Consider the following 14896-nt stretch of genomic DNA (forward strand, 5'->3'; position numbering starts at 1 on the left):
TTCCCTTCCAAAAATTTATTGGATGTTACAAACTCTGTTCATACTTTACATGACAGAGGTTTTCAGGAACTGTATAAAGAAGGTATATATATGTGTGGATATCTATATCGGAACTTAATTGTAATAACTCCAAAAATTTTGAACTTTTTGTAACCCTTGTGAATAGTGTTTTAGCTGAATGAGAAAACTTTTCATGCCACACTATGTAGGGGTTCTGATATGGATATTCTGAGATTTTATTAGTACTTTATATGGGATATAAGTGTATGTAAAGATCTTCAGAATCCAAATCCGAACACTTTGATTTTTCCCGGAAATCCAATAGATACGGAAAGAATTGAGTATAAGGTAACAGGATAAAAGGATTTAAATTAAAGGATTATAATAGAGGATCATAAAAAGGAATATAATGTATTGAGAAAGGTTAAGGGAACCTAAGTAATAAGATCACGGGTATGATCCCTCAAACGATAAACGAAAACGAAAGTTAAGCGAACTGTATAACAGATCAGCGGTCATTAGGCAAACAATTAGGAAGTTAATCAAAGGGATTATAGAGGATGATGTCACCCAACCAATGAGAAGAGGACAAGGAAGGGAGGATGACATCATGAGGATGACACAAGCATGACATGGGAAGGAAGGAGATGTGGTGACTTTTTCACCACACAAAATCAAGGGCAACTAGGTAATTTACTAAAACAAACACAAAAATCAAACCAACCAAGCCAAGCAAATCATTTTTCATCAAAATCAAAAAGAAACCAAGGCATTGTTCTTCATGCTCTCGGCCAAAACAGAACCAGCACACTAAAACTGCTGTATCTCCTTCATTTCTCACTCAAATATTGTGTTCTATAGCTCATTGGAAAGGTATTGAGATGGCCTACAACTCTTGTTCACAAGTCTCGTCCAAATAATCATGGTAAGACCCTCATGTTTACATTTCTTTAAATCGGACTTTTAGAAACTTCAAAGCCTAACTTTGTGTTCTTGATTTCTTTGGAAAGATCAAGCTTGTAGGAGGCTCGCTAAGGCTTCCTAGCAACTTAACACCTCCCAAGGAAGTTATAAACTTCAAACCCTAGCCTTTACTTTATTTGTTAGTAAGCTTAATGGTTGGTTTTGTGAAATGAGAAGCATGGATTGTGATTATTAGTAGTTTGGTTTGATTTGGAAGTGTTTTGGTAATTGAAGCTTGATTATAGTTCATAGGTCTTGATTGTGGTTGTTTGAGTTGAAAACCTTGCAGATTATGGACTGATGTGGTATGGTTTAGGTAAAGTTTTGTTGTATTGATGGTTATGAGTTGGTTGGTGGTTAATTGGAGTAGTTTAAACATTGGTAATCGCGTAAACATAGCCGTCGTAATGTCCGATTTACTTTAGACTGCTTTTGTTCATAACATTTGGACCCGAGAACACCCTGCTAGATTTTGACCAATGCCATTTTTAGATAGTTCATGTTACGAGCTTCGTTTTGATATGTAGTTCGTTTGATTCCGATGTACGGTTTAGGAGAAACGGCCGTTTCAAGTAACGGCGTTTCGCGAACGAAACTTTTCCCCTCGCTTTACTTTGAAACATAGGTTAAAGACCAAAAAGGGTTAATTAATGTATGAAATATTTATGGTAAGTGTGTTAGGCATTTGGTAAGACACTCGCGAAGGAATCTCCTTAAAACTCGTAAAGGTTAAATTATTAAAAATAGTGGAGCCGAGGGTACCCGAGTGACTTAAGCAAATCAGTAAGCGCAAAACAAGCGTTAGAGTCTAAGTTAGTTAAAGTATAGATTTACAAGTGACTTTGGTTTAATTCCAACTTACTTGTTGTTTATAGGTTACCAGACTCGTTCCGAGCTTTTTTTTTTCTTTCACCCCAAGTCGCTCAGGCAAGTTTTCTATCCGTTATACTGTTGTTGTGATGTATATATGTATATGCATTATCTTGCGATAGATGCATGTTGGTTAATTAGCAAATGTTGCGATATATTGAAGCATGCTGATATGGTATATATATGCATGACTGTTTCGTATTCTTGCCAAATATATCTGTTGGTTCAGTTGATAATACCTATGCTAGAGAATAGCAGTAATTTGCATATACCCTTAGTATAGGGACCCAAAGGTGAAAACATTTTCTAAAACCGGGAGTCGAGGATCCCGAGTAGATTTTATATATATATATATATATATATATATTTATATATATATATATATGTTTATAGTTTTCAAAACTATTAATCGAATAAGGTTTATTCGATAACTTGATTTTATTAATGAATATTATCTTGAATATTCATTCGAGGACTTATGACTCCTTTATATTATTTATTGAATATTACTTGGATATTCATTTGAGGATGTATGACTCCTTTATTTTATTTAATGAATATTATTTATAATATTCATTCGAGGGCTTATGACTCAGCTTATTTATTTATTGAATATTATTTCGAATATTCATTCGAGGGCTTATGACTCAGCTTATTTTATTTATTGAATATTATTTGAATATTCATTTGAGGATCTATGACTCCGATTATTTGCTGAGATATATTCTTTATTTTATTAAAGAATAAGGTGTCGATAATCAAACTCACTTTTGATTATTCAAATAAAGATAGTACTTTCGTATAGGTATATCTTTGGTTATTTAATATTCATTTCAAGTATAAGTTTTAAAACTTCTACTTCAATTATTTTTATAAAGATTATTCTTTATGGGAATATTATTTAAATAATAATATTCAGATATTTTCTAATAATGTTTTGTGAGTCTTCAAAATGATTTTTAAAAGTTAGAGCGGATCCCAAAACTCATTTTTATATTTAAGATCCTCCTTTCGAAGGGGATTTAAATACTCGCTCAAAACCTGAGGGATCCGGATCTGTGGTGTGTTTTATATTCGCAACAAGGTTGCTGTTTTGATAAATGAATTGATTACTTACCCAACACTCGGGAAGTAAAATTCTTGGAACAAGTTAATCCATTAACAGGCATCGCCTGGGAAATATCGGTGAGTTTTCCTTTCCAACTAGATACGACTTCTTGGTGGAGCCGTATCAACAAGTTTCTACTTGGGGAAAGGGGGAACGAGCTTTACGTTTCAGAGTCATGGATTTCATCTGAACTAGGAGTGGCGTAAGTGGTCGAGTGGCGCCGGCCCAGCCTTATTATATTGGCCCAAATGGCCTGAAAGTTCCGCTAAGGCGGTCCATTCCTTAGGAGTTCAGTGTTCGGTTGACAAGTAAATCCGACAGGTTCTCCTCTACATGTAAAAAATGGTGGGGTTGCATTACTACGACTGATCATCGTAAGTGGTCTTCCTGGCGCGGCAAACTCCCGTAATGAGTTCATCATCCAATTGGATATTTCTGCAACACTACCCAGAGCACTTCGATAGAAAGGCTACGGTTGGGCGATTGCTGAGTGTTGGCAGGGTCAAGTTTTCAAAATGATGTTTGCATCAAATGAAGTATCTCGTAACTTCATTTTATTTTGATGATATTTTAAAGATTTAATCTATTCAAATCTGGTCTTGTAGTCTCATCTATGTGATGAACTTTGGAAACTAATTATAACTTGAACGGTGGTAGTTCAAGTAGTATTTGGAAAAGATATAAGTATATTGGAGTATCTTGTAACTTCATCTTTTAAACTTATATCTAGTAAATGATTATCTTATGCATGACAAAGATTTTCAGAAAAAAAAAACGTTGAGACAAGGTTAGATATATGAGATCACCTTGCAACAATATTTTTATACAGCTATAAACTGGAACTCTGTGTATATTATGTATGGAAGAGGACTTCCAAGATTTTGAAAAGTATATATGTATATATACTGAATATTTTGCGACTTCATCGCATTAAGATATCAACTTGGTTCATTTCTTTTGACCAAGACTTTCATGAGTACTATGAGAAGGCTCATATATTGTTAATCATTATACATATTATTTTGGTGGGCTTGCTGCTCACCCTTGCTTTCTTCTTTCATCACACAACAACAGATAGAAAAGATGAACATAACCAAGCTCCCGATTCGCAAGCGATTAGGAGACGTTCCGCAGTTTTCTAGAAGCATTGATGCCGCCGTAGCTGAGGTAGGAACTACCAATAGGCTAGGCTTTCAACTTTTGATGTACCAGATTTATTTATATTTATGAATTGTAATAATGGCAAAGAAATGTAAATTTATTCAGAAAACCTTTTAAGGTGTATTGGCAGATAATTGTGGAATAAAATGACTTGTGGTTATTTTTGGATGTTCATCTCTGAGACTATAACGTGTGGTGTGTGTGTTTATTGTGGGGTCACAGTACAGAGTAGTTGAGTAATTATTAAGATTGGGTGTTATTAAGGGAAATGGAACTCGTGACGACCCGGATCCCCGACCCCGGATCTGGGGGTGTTACAGAAATGGTATCAGAGCTAAGCGTTATAAACCTCAGAGATGATGGGACGTTAAGATAATAAGTTCACTAAGATAATAAGAACTCTTGCCAAGTTCATAGTCGGACTACCTAACGTAGTACTGACAGTTAAAACCCTTATGGGAACCCTTATAAATGTAGCGATAGAAGCGTAGTTCGTTATCGTATAGAGTAGCGGGACTCCGAACCCTGAGGTTGAGGAGCAACAGCGCGATGATGTTTTATTACTAATTGGAGATCGGATTGTGGATCCGATAGAGTGTCCTAATGCAGGACCGGATGATGTTGATATTGAGGATGTAGCGGTTGAGGATGTTGTCCTAGATGGGATTGTTGCTGAGGAGGATCTCGTGGAGGATCCTGACAAGAATGAATAAAGGACCACTGATGAATTGATGACCATGGTTAGGGCAACTCCCAGAGGTAGGATTGGCCGGTCACTACCGGAGGTTCGTTCAAGTTTGTAAAGATAGTAGCCCCTTTAACGCGGCTTACTCGTAAGACTGAGAAGTTCGAATGGACAGAGAAATGCGAGAACAACTTTTAAGAACCGAAGCAAAGGTTGGTGACGTTCCCTATGTTGGCGTTGCCGGATGGAAAATGAGATTTTGTGAAGTGTAGTGATGCTTCGCATAAGGAATTAGGGTGCTTCTCATACAGCACAGCAAGGTAATCGCGTACGCGTCAAGATAATTAAGGTAATATGAAATTCGATATCCCCGCCCATGAGCTTAGGCTCGTGGCAATAGTTTTACCCTAAAGATTGGAGGCACTACTTGTATGGAGAGAAGTGCGAGAATTACCTAAGCCATAAGTGCTCTAGTACATTTTCACGTAGAAAGAGCTCAACATATGCCAGAGGAGGCAGTTAGAGCTAATCAAGAATAATGATTGGGAGATTCTTTATCATTCGGGGAAAGCCAATGTGGTGGCTGATGCCCTTAGTAAAAAGGAGAGACTCAAGATGATAATGTCTTTGGGAGAGTTTATAAGAGATTTTGGAAATAGTAGTGAAGGTAACCGGAGCCGGTACCGAAAAGCTGTTTGAGATTGCAATAGAGACCGAATTATTGGAAAAGAGCATACGGTGCCAGAGAAAGGTGATGAATGAAGGCAGAGAGCCAACAAATAAATATGAGATTAATACCGAGAAAGATGATAAGGGAATAATGAGGTATTCCTATAGAATTTGGGTTCCGAAAGTTCAAGAGCGTAAGGATGAGAACTTAGATGAGAGCCATAGTTTGAGGAATAAGATTTAGAGCAAACCATGAACGTGATAGTCAGGGAGGTCGCCATCAAGATAGAAGGAACCCATGACATAATGGAGTGGAAAATGAGGATTTTAAATTAAAAGATGACCCCAATTATGGGGAGTAGGATGAAACATTTCATACTAAGGAAACAGAAAGTCGAGTAAGGAAAGGAGACCCGAGACGGTACTCCTATACGGCAATTCATGGACCTGTCTAGATAGAACTTAGACTATTATCCCCAACCACCAACTTGAGGAAACAATGCGATAGGAAATTCTTTCAGGACCTTTAAGTCTCTAAGCTCTCAGAGTTCCAAGGAACAGGTTGACCTAGTCGAGGCAAGAGCCTGGCTAAAGGAAATAGAGGAATCATTTGAGATTCTGAATGATTGACGAACCACAAAAGACTGTTTTTGTCACTTACCCTCCTAAGAGAGAGACCACCCGCTGGTGAAAGACCAAGAAAGGCACGGAGCCAGAGGTTAGAATAAACTGATTTAAGTTCAGTCAATTGTTTTCGGGAAAGTAATTCCCAAAGATAAGGAGATAGTGTAAAAGCTTTGGAGCTAGAACAAAAGTGGATGAGTATGATGAATTATGAATCTAAGTTGTAAAAGTTATCAAGATTCGTTCTGAGGACACGAATCCAGAATGACGGGATGTTTGGAATCAATACTTATGTTGTGTTAGTTCATGAAATAGTGATAAGAGAAAGGGAAATAAAAAGGAATTGAAGTGGAAAGGAATATAAAGGCAACAGAGTTTGAGGAATGATAAGGGAGTTGGGTATGAGGAAACCCTAAAGACTCATATTAATAGAAATAGAAAAGTATATGATCGTCAGGATGAGGGTGATTCACCATGAGTTAAAGTTGACGGTTGAAGGCATAAGAGATGCATATATTTTATCCCCTTTAAGTTGGGAGGATTCAAGGAAACATTGAGATAATTCGAAGGATAAACAATGAGATGCGGATAGACTGAGGAGACAAGGAAGTAAGAAATTAGGAAAATTGGATGAAGGAAGTGACCTTCAAGAATGTGAAGTGTAAGACCGGTGGCTTGATACCCAGAAAGGGAGACGCCAGGTATGAAAGATATCCCAACATTGAGATGACTGTTGAGATAAATAAAAGAGGTAAATGAGTAGTTAGAACTAAAAGGTTCACGTTGAACACGACAAACATCTTCTAGAACATCCCTATTATCATTACTGAATCAGGCAAGAAAAGCGGATAACCGTTCTTATCTTTTGGAGGCCATATTGATTGACCTTATTTTGAATACAGATGTTATTGTGAAATTAGGCATATACTATCGAGGTGGGAATGATTGAATAAGATACCCTTATCAGGGATATATGACTTGATTTATCCATGGAAGGATGCATGTACCTTTTAAAGGTGGAATTAAGGATAGAACATCGGTAACTTAAAATGAATCCTCGGGGAATGCATAAAGGTTGGAATTTCACCCTTAATAGGGATAGTATGAGTTTTGACAGTATGAATTGGAAAGGATTAAGGTAATAATAACCTTTAAGGATTAGTGGAGAAATTCTTCAGAAGTATATAGACAATGGTTCTAGTATTAGTAAGTGGTATTTTGATATGCCCTGTATATAGGGAATACAGGAGGAACGATTAAAGGATAACCTTAGAGGTTTTACAAGGAGAAAGGAAATATTCGAAATTCTCAAGAATAAAAATGTTGATAAAGGAAATATGACATAATTATAATGTTGCCAAGTGGGGCACGTGTTAAACCACGAGAAAGTATGGATCGAACCAGTAATGGTCGAAATTGTTCAGGGCAATTAGGACTTAAGATAAAAGATGTTCTAATTATGATTGAGAGTCAGTCATGACAGTGATTAACCTCTAAAGACTGAGGCAATAACTTATGGAAAAAAAATGGTGATTTTTTTTTACTCATCAGATTTTAAGGAAAGCATTTTCACATAAGCTGTGATTGAAATAAGGTAGAAAATTTATTTGGAGGTGGTTAAAATGACATTGACTGTAAGGAAATTTTACTATCAGGAAAGGCTAAAGAGGTGGCTGACACTTTAAAGGTAAGAGGATAATTATAGGCGCTTGTGCCAAAAGAATACAGTGATGATGGTTAAAACTGTAAAGGTTATATTATGGTTTGGAAGATTGACATTCCTCCTGATGACTGTGCAATACCCAACCGTAATAGTAGTTGGTAAAGGTTTAATTCGTGTAATCGCCATGAACGGGCTATCTATCTTAGAAGGTCCTATCTTGAGATAAGCCAGGACCATGTTTCAAAAAGGACTAGATGAACCCTTGAGTTAAGTCTTCTATTTAGGGCGTATGATTAAGAATGGTATTAACCTGCTATCGTTGCTTTGATTGAAACTCTTCTGCACTTTTATCTGCTTCATGTCATGTATGTATGTCAGGATCAGGAGTGTTCTTCATGAATCATGAATGGTGATTATGTTACCTCCTTAGAAGGATTTGATACGACATGTATGGACTCCGTATGGTTAGATATTAAGATTTTATGGAAAGGTGAATGACGACAGTAGGTCAGTGGTGGACCATAGTAATGCAGTAATGATTCCGCGAGTAATGAGTTGATTACAACCGTGAGAGTTATATTGGAATGGGTGTTGAGATTGAGTACCACTAATCGGGTCATGGTAGTGTATAAGTTATCATTGATAGAACATTGATAGACTAATTAAGTAGAGTATCTACCTATTGAATATTTATTCTTTCTTATCAATAGAGAGTCATATTATTATACGAGGAAGGTTACGGTGCAAGCATAGAATTCTAGTAACGATGATGTCTAGAATGAGATCCCAGATTCGATTTTCGATATCGAGGGAGTTTCAAAGGTGATTGTGTATAAGCTCGAGGAAGAGCATGGGTCCATAGAATGATGGACGGAATATAAATATTTAGGCATGGGAAATATGATGCTATAATACTTGATGCTGATATAAATACATATATGTTTTGTTCTCCTATGACAAACCTCTATAGTTCAGAGGTAGGTTCCAAGCCAGATATTTTGTTGCAGTATATTTTTCATATATACAATTCTCTTCAATTCGTTCTTTTCTCTTCTTTTCATTTCATGTAAGCTGAGAAGAACAACCCTTCCAGAAAGGGGAGGTATTGCTGAATGACTATCTATCTGTGTGATAGAAGCCTAGTAGGATACCATCTATTGTTTAAATTGCTTGTCAAGTACTAAAGGCTGGCCACCTTCTGTACTAACTAAGCGATATAACAAGTGTTCATGATCATAGTGATCTCTCAACAAATTCATTTACTTCTATATGATTGATCAAACTTTGGGAAATAGAAACAGCTGAAAAAGGAGTAATAAAGTTGTGGTAGTATTCAGAATGGAAATACATTCGTGATACTAAGGTTGACGTGGTTATTAAAAGGTTATAGAACGCTAACGAGCAAAAGTATAACCAGTATAATATTAGGAACGGAAGGTAGTAGCGATTACGAACTGGAAAAGAATGGGTATTGAGACGCCAAAGCTATAGTGCTAGAAGTTGTGATAAAATTCCATGTGATAGACTTGAAAGAATTTGGAATGATCACTTAACACGGATTGAGTTTTCTTACGATAATAGATCACATGTCAGTATTGAGATATCGCCTTATGAGATCCTTGAGGGAAGACAATGTCGATCTCCCTTATGTTAGGATGAAGTTGTAGAGCGGAAGATGTTCGGACCCGCAGTAGTCCAAAGGATCAAGGATATAATAGATTTTAATCAGAGGACGGCTGGTAGTAGCCCAAGATGGGAACATGAAGTATGTTGATTTGACACGAAAGGACAAGGAATAGGAAGTGGGGGACCTAGTATTGTTATAGGTATTCCCTTGGAAAGGAATGATGAGGTTCGGAAAGAAAGGGAAGCTAAGTCCACGAATTGTTGGACCCTTGGATATATTAAGACATATTGGGAAGATAGCATATGAGCTAGCCCTACCCCCGAATATGTAGCAAGTTCATAATGTGTTCCACGTATCAATGTTAAGAAAATGTAATTCGGATGCCAGATAAATAGGGGCATATGAGCGCATAGGCATGCGACCAGACATAACCTATAGGGAGCAACCAGAAAGGGTTATAGAACGAAAAGGGACAAGTGCTTAGGAGAAGGGTTATCAAACTAGTCAGAGTTTGGTGGTAGAACCATAATGTGGGAAATTGACTAGAGAGTTAGAAGGCACAATGCTAGAAAAGCATCCCCAACTGTTTTCTATCTGATTCCGGGACGGAATCCTTTTAAGGAGGGGAGACTGTAATAACTCCCAAAATTTTGAACTTTTTGTAACCCTTGTGAATAGTGTTTTAGCTGAATGAGAAAATTTTTCATGCCACACTATGTAGGGGTTCTGATATGGATATTCTGAGATTTTATTAGTACTTTATATGGGATATAAGTGTATGTAAAGATCGTCAGAATCCAAATCCGAACACTTTGATTTTTCCCGGAAATCCAATAGATACGGAAAGAATTGAGTATAAGGTAACAGGATAAAAGGATTTAAATTAAAGGATTATAATAGAGGATCATAAAAAGGAATATAATGTATTGAGAAAGGTTAAGGGAACCTAAGTAATAAGATCCCGGGTATGATCCCTCAAACGATAAACGAAAACGAAAGTTAAGCGAACTGTATAACAGATCAGCGGTCATTAGGCAAACAATTAGGAAGTTAATCAAAGGGATTAGAGAGGATGATGTCACCCAACCAATGAGAAGAGGACAAGGAGGGGAGGATGACATCATGAAGATGACACAAGCATGACATGGGAAGGAAGGAGATGTGGTGGCTTTTTAACCACACAAAATCAAGGGCAACTAGGTAATTTACTAAAACAAACACAAAAATCAAACCAACCAAGCCAAGCAAATCATTTTTCATCAAAATCAAAAAGAAACCAAGGCATTGTTCTTCATGCTCTCGGCCAAAACAGAACCAGCACACTAAAACTGCTGTATCTCCTTCATTTCTCACTCAAATATTGTGTTCTATAGCTCATTGAAAAGGTATTGAGATGGCCTACAACTCTTGTTCACAAGTCTCATCCAAATAATCATGGTAAGACCCTCATTTTTACATTTCTTTAAATCGGACTTTTAGAAACTTCAAAGCCTAACTTTGTGTTCTTGATTTCTTTGGAAAGATCAAGCTTGTAGGAGGCTCCCTAAGGCTTCCTAGCAACTTAACACCTCCCAAGGAAGGTATAAACTTCAAACCCTAGCCTTTACTTTATTTGTTAGTAAGCTTAATGGTTGGTTTTGTGAAATGAGAAGCATGGATTGTGATTATTAGTAGTTTGGTTTGATTTGGAAGTGTTTTGGTAATTGAAGCTTGATTATAGTTCATAGGTCTTGATTGTGGTTGTTTGAGTTGAAAACCTTGGAGATTATGGACTGATGTGGTATGGTTTAGGTAAAGTTTTGTTGTATTGATGGTTATGAGTTGGTTGGTGGTTAATTGGAGTAGTTTAAACATTGGTAATCGCGTAAACATAGCCGTCGTAATGTCCGATTTACTTTAGACTGCTTTTGTTCATAACATTTGGACCCGAGAACACCCTGATAGATTTTTACCATTGCCATGTTTAGATAGTTCATATTACGAGCTTCGTTTTGATATGTAGTTCGTTTGATTCCGATGTACGATTTAGGAGAAACGACCGTTTCAAGTAACGGCGTTTCGCGAACGAAACTTTTCCCCTCGCTTTACTTTGAAACATAGGTTAAAGACCAAAAAGGGTTAATTAATGTATGAAATATTTATGGTAAGTGTGTTAGGCAGTTGGTAAGACACTCGCGAAGGAATCGCCTTAAAACTCGTAAAGGTTAAATTATTAAAAATGGTGGAGCCGAGGGTACCCGAGTGACTTAAGCAAATCAGTAAGCGCAAAACAAGCGTTAAAGTCTAAGTTAGTTAAAGTATAGATTTACAAGTGACTTTGGTTTAATTCCAACTTATTTGTTGTTTATAGGTTACCAGACTCGTTCCGAGCTTTTTTTTTTCTTTCACCCCAAGTCGCTCAGGCAAGTTTTCTATCCGTTATACTGTTGTTGTGATGTATATATGTATATGCATTATCTTGCGATAGATGCATGTTGGTTAATTAGCAAATGTTGCGATATATTGAAGCATGCTGATATGGTATATATATGCATGCCTGTTTCGTATTCTTTCCAAATATATCTGTTGGTTCAGTTGATAATACCTATGCTAGAGAATAGCAGTAATTTGCATATACCCTTAGTATAGGGACCCAAAGGTGAAAACATTTTCTAAAACCGGGAGTCGAGGATCCCGAGTAGATTTTATATATATATATTTATATATATATATATGTTTATAGTTTCAAAACTATTAATTGAATAAGGTTTATTCGATAACTTGATTTTATTAATGAATATTATCTTGAATATTCATTTGAGGACTTATGACTCCTTTTATATTATTTATTGAATATTACTTGGATATTCATTTGAGGATGTATGACTCCTTTATTTTATTTAATGAATATTATTTATAATATTCATTCGAGGGCTTATGACTCAGCTTATTTATTTATTGAATATTATTTCGAATATTCATTCGAGGGCTTATGACTCAGCTTATTTTATTTATTGAATATTATTTGAATATTCATTTGAGGATCTATGACTCCGATTATTTGCTGAGATATATTCTTTATTTTATTAAAGAATAAGGTGTCGATAATCAAACTCACTTTTGATTATTCAAATAAAGATAGTACTTTCGTATAGGTATATCTTTGGTTATTTAATATTCATTTCAAGTATAAGTTTTAAAACTTCTACTTCAATTATTTTTATAAAGATTATTCTTTATGGGAATATTATTTAAATAATAATATTCAGATATTTTCTAATATATTGGGACTGATTTACCTTGTTAAATCAGCATCACTCCAAACATTCTTAAAAATGTTTTGCGAGTCTTCAAAATGATTTTTAAAAGTTCGAGCGGATCCCAAAACTCATTTTTATATTTAAGATCCTCCTTTCGAAGGGGATTTAAATACTCGCTCAAAACCTGAGGGATCCGGCTCTGTGGTGTGTTTTATATTCGCAACAAGGTTGCTGTTTTTATAAATGAATTGATTACTTACCCAACACTCGGGAAGTAAAATTCTTGGAACAAGTTAATCCATTAACAGGCATCGCCTGGGAAATATCGGTGAGTTTTCCTTTCCAACTAGATACGACTTCTTGGTGGAGCCGTATCAACAAGTTTCTACTTGGGGAAAGGGGGAACGAGCTTTACGTTTCAGAGTCATGGATTTCATCTGAACTAGGAGTGGCGTAAGTGGTCGAGTGGCGCCGGCCCAGCCTTATTATATTGGCCCAAATGGCCTGGAAGTTCCGCTAAGGCGGTCCATTCCTTAGGAGTTCAGTGTTCGGTTGACAAGTAAATCCGACAGGTTCTCCTCTACATGTAGAAAATGGTGGGGTTGCACTACTACGACTGATCATCGTAAGTGGTCTTCCTGGCGCGGCAAACTCCCGTAATGAGTTCATCATCCAATTGGATATTTCTGCAACACTACCCAGAGCACTTCGATAGAAAGGCTACGGTTGGGCGATTGTTGAGTGTTGGCAGGGTCAAGTTTTTAAAATGATGTTTGCATCAAATGAAGTATCTCGTAACTTCATTTAATTTTGATGATATTTTAAAGATTTAATCTATTCAAATCTGGTCTTGTAGTCTCATCTATGTGATGAACTTTGGAAACTAATTATAACTTGAACGGTGGTAGTTCAAGTAGTATTTGGAAAAGATATAAGTATATTGGAGTATCTTGTAACTTCATCTTTTAAACTTATATCTAGTAAATGATTATCTTATGCATGACACAGATTTTCAGAAGAAAAAAAACGTTGAGACAAGGTTAGATATATGAGATCACCTTGAAACAATATTTTTATACAGTTATAAACTTGGAACTTTTGTATATTATGTATGGAAGAGGACTTCCAAGATTTTGAAAAATATATATGTATATATACTGAATATTTTGCGACTTCATCGCATTAAGATATCAACTTGGTTCATTTCTTTTGACCAAGACTTTCATGAGTACTATGAGAAGGCTCATATATTGTTAATCATTATACATATTATTTTGGTGGGCTTGCTGCTCACCCTTGCTTTCTTCTTTCATCACACAACAACAGATAGAAAAGATGAACATAACCAAGCTCCCGATTCGCAAGCGATTAGGAGACGTTCCGCAGTTTTCTAGAAGCATTGATGCCGCCGTAGCTGAGGTAGGAACTACCAATAGGCTAGGCTTTCAACTTTTGATGTACCAGATTTATTTATATTTATGAATTGTAATAATGGCAAAGAAATGTAAATTTATTCAGAAAACCTTTTAAGGTGTATTGGCAGATAATTGTGGAATAAAATGACTTGTGGTTATTTTTGGATGTTCATCTCTGAGACTATAACGTGTGGTGTGTGTGTTTATTGTGGGGTCACAGTACAGAGTAGTTGAGTAATTATTAAGATTGGGTGTTATTAAGGGAAATGGAACTCGTGACGACCCGGATCCCCGACCCCGGATCTGGGGGTGTTACATTAATGAAGTATATCATAACTTCATTTTCTTCAATAATACTTCAAAGATTTAATCTATTCAAATCTTGTCTTGTAGTCTCATCTATGTGATGAACTGTTGAAAACTCCTTATACTTTGAACAGTGGTAGTTCAAGTAGCTTTATAAATGATATAAGTATAGTGAAGTATTTGGTAACTTCATCCCTTGTTTTTGCTTATATCCAGTAAGTAATTATCTTACACTTGATAAAGGATTCTAGTAAGTTATCAATTTAGATACTTGCATTATTGTTTACACTATATATTATCTTGCGAGCTGTAATGCTCACTCTTGCTTTATTTCTTCATCACACAACAACAGTTAGGAAAGATGGCTAGACTCAAGCAGACCCAGCGCAAGAGCGTGGGAAGCGCCCCGCGCCTTCCCGTTGAGATCATAGCTGCTATAGCTGTAGAGGTAGATCTATCTGTAGATCAGACCTTCTACTTTTGGGAACCAAATATTGTATAATTATAACTTGTGGCAAATAATGGAAATTAACTGTAAACTTATCAAGTAATCATTTTGGGTTGTA

Source organism: Apium graveolens, chromosome 3, assembly GCF_009905375.1.
Source record: "Apium graveolens cultivar Ventura chromosome 3, ASM990537v1, whole genome shotgun sequence".
In the NCBI taxonomy this organism is placed as follows: Eukaryota; Viridiplantae; Streptophyta; class Magnoliopsida; order Apiales; family Apiaceae; genus Apium; species Apium graveolens.